Raw genomic sequence first — 3,308 nt, 5'->3', positions numbered from 1 at the left:
AATGAATGTGGGATGGGTATTTAAAATACCCGAAAATTTCAAAAACTGCAGGGGAAGACGGGCGTCTTTCCTTCGGGACGCTCGGATTCTGCCTCTTTTTGGCTCAGGATTGTCGCCTAAATACGGGCGTCTTTTAGCAAAGACGCTCGGATTTATCGACCGCAGGACGGGCGTCTTCTGCTGAAGACAGGCAGATTTTCAGACAGTGAGCTTTCTTGTTTTACACTGGCAAAAAGACGGGCGTCTTTCCTTCCAAGACGGGCGGATTTCTGAAGACGAGCGTCTTCTCTAACAGGACGCTCGGATTCTTCAATAGTCCCAAAATTTCAAATTTTCAGCTCAGATGGACGGGCGGATTCTGACAAAGACGCCCGGATTGCCTGAAGACGGGCGGATTCCCATGAAGACGCTCGGATTCTCCCTATTTTACCCGGATTCAGTTCCATCCGTGCACTTGCATATCCCTTGTCATTTTTCATTCTTCAAGTCCCGTGTTCTTCATTGTAGGGGCACTACTAAGGCATGAATAGCCTAGGCAATTGTTATCCCCACACTAAGCTAAAGCACTACACATCAAATGAATCATTAGGCCCTCCCTCACTTCTCTCAAAAATGATAATTATCTTGATCAAAGTATAAAAATCCAAAAATGACAAAAATGCAATGTAAGAATTAAAATGCGAGTTAGGGAGTTAGAAACATTTACAAATGGTGGTTTAGGGAGGACTCCACCAAAACTCTCATCCTTAGTGAGATGTCATGGGGGCATGTCCAAGGTGTTGTTGATGTTGCTCAACACCTTGAAGAAGTAATCAAAAGCTTGTTCATTATCATGATAAAGATCTTCAATAGACCTTTGCCCTTGTTGTGCTTCATGTCGGTCTTGATCGATAGCATTACCAATATAGGGATTGGAAATCCCTTCAAACTCACCGTCCCAAAGACTACAAACTTCATCTACTTGATCACTAAACATCTCTTTAGTTGATAGAGACAACTCTCCCACTTTCTTGTCTTCGCCAATGAGGCCATCCTCTTCATTGCTTGACTTTGGTGAGCTTTTCAAGCTCTCTTTGTTACAATTCACTTGCTCTTTGAATGGAGCATCTTCAATTTTCTTCTTCCATTGGAATTCCGACTTCTTCCTATCATCCTTCCGGCTATAATGAACAACCATAAAATATGGTTCATGCAAACGGGGAGCTCTCATGGTCTTGTCAAGATTGAAAGTTATGATCTCATCTCCCACTTCTAGAGTGAGCTCTCCATGCTTCACATCAATCACCGCACCCGCGGTGTGTAAGAAAGGTCTTGCTAGAATGATTGGAATGTTGGAGTCTTCTTCCATGTCAACAATGACAGAGTCCACCGGGATGAAAAATTTCCCAACTCTTACGGGAACATCTTCACATATCCCTAATGGTGTCTTCGTCGATCTATCGACCATTTGGAGTGTGATATTGGTGCATTTAAGCTCTCCCATCCTTAGCCTTTTACTCACCGAGTATGGCATAACGCTCACACTAGCCCCTAGATCACATAAGGCTTTGTTGATCGTGGTGTCGCCAATGGTACACGGTATTGAGAAGCTTCCTGGATCTTTAAGTTCTGGAGGTGAACTCCCTTGAAGTATTGCACTACTCACCTTAGTGAAGGCGATAGTCTCAAGCTTCCGGATCGATTTCTTCTTTGTAAGGATGTCCTTCATGTATTTTGCATAGGCCGGCACGTGATTGATTAATTCCGTGAAAAGAATCGAGACTTCCAAATTCTTCACAATCTCCATAAATTTTCCAAGTTGGTCATCAAATTTGGGCTTGGCTTGTCGACTTGGAAAAGGAAGTCTAATCACAATGGGCTCCTTCTCTTTGGCCTTGTCTTCATTTTTCTTTGAAACTTCTTCTTTTGATGGTTCTCCATCCTTGGAGTTTTGCACAACTTCTTCTTTGTCACTAGCTTTCACAACTTCATCCTCAACTTGCTTCTTCGGTGCTTCATACCTCGTACCACTTCTCAAATGAATGGCACTAACCGTTTCATGTCTTGGGGGGTTACTTTGAGGTGGTAATTGCCCGTTTTGTCTTTGTGAGCTTGTAGATGCTAGTTGAGTCAATTGGGTTTCCAACATTTTCGTGTGGGCTAGGATGTTGTTGATGATGATTTCCTTTGCTTGACTATCCTTTTGCATTTGAGTGAAAAACTCTTGTTGATTCTTTTGCATTTGAAGGACCGCTTTTTGAACATCAAAACCTTGGTCATTTTGTTGATTGTATGGAGTTTGATTTTGGTAACCTTGGTTTTGGTTGTAAAAGAGTCTTTGATTTTGGTTTCTCATGGGAGATAGGGTGTATGTTTGTTGAGGGTTTTGAACATTTTGGCTTTTGTATGAGAGATTTGGGTGGAATTTGGTGTTCTCATTGTAATAATTTGAATAAGGGGTACCACTCTTGTATGCTTGAAAAGCATTAACTTGTTCATTTGTTCCCCTACATTCACTTTGGTCATGTACCAAAGTTCCACAATTCTCACATATCCCACTTGGGATTGATGAGGATGCCGTCATGGCATTAACATGGTGCTTTGGTGATTTTGAGGCTTCTTCAAGTCTAGCAATAGCTTTTTCGAACATCAAATTGATGGTATCAATGTGAGCACTAAGTTGAGCACCCAATTGAGTAATATAGTCCACTTCATGCTTTCCTCCTCTAGTAGCCTTGCGAGGTCTACTATATTGTTAATTATGGACCGCCATTTCCTCAATTTTGTTCCAAGTTTGATTGTCGTCAACTTCGGTGAACATCCCATTTGATCCCATGTTGAGAATGTTTCTTGCGTCTTCATAAAGACCATTCCAAAATTGTTGTACCAAGAACCACTCGCTAAGTCCATGATGAGGACATGAGCGACAAATTCCCTTGAATCGCTCCCAAGCTTCATACAAAGATTCTTCATCTCTTTGCTTAAAGCCCGTAATTTGAGCTCTTAGCATATTAGTCTTTTCCGGTTGATAGAACTTTTTGTAGAAAGCTAGAGCCAACTTCTTCCAAGAATTAATTCCGAGAGTAGCCTTATCAAGGCCTTTCAACCATTGTTTTGCGGTGCCAATTAGATAAAAAGGAAATAAGATCCATCGAATTTGGTCTTGAGTTACACCGGTTTGAGAAATCGCATCACAATAGTCACAAAAAGTCTCCATGTGAGAGTGAGGGTCTTCACTAGGCATCCCCCCAAATTGGCTTCTTTCGACTAATTGGATAAATGCAGATTTGGCAATAAAATTTCCGGTTAAGTGTTGTGGTGTGGGAGTA

The 3,308-nt window shown here is 41.7% G+C and overlaps 1 non-coding gene across 1 annotated transcript; it reads left to right on the top strand.

Moving 5' to 3' along the window:
- The first annotated feature begins 2,882 nt into the window (after window positions 1–2,882).
- LOC141645531 (small nucleolar RNA R71) lies at window positions 2,883–2,989 on the top strand. Its single transcript, XR_012545011.1, has one exon. It is a non-coding gene; the product is annotated as a small nucleolar RNA R71 (small nucleolar RNA).
- The last annotated feature ends 319 nt before the right edge of the window (window positions 2,990–3,308 follow it).

Source organism: Silene latifolia, chromosome 2, assembly GCF_048544455.1.
Source record: "Silene latifolia isolate original U9 population chromosome 2, ASM4854445v1, whole genome shotgun sequence".
Taxonomy (NCBI): domain Eukaryota; kingdom Viridiplantae; phylum Streptophyta; class Magnoliopsida; order Caryophyllales; family Caryophyllaceae; genus Silene; species Silene latifolia.
This window is presented reverse-complemented; position numbering and strand designations above follow the sequence as displayed.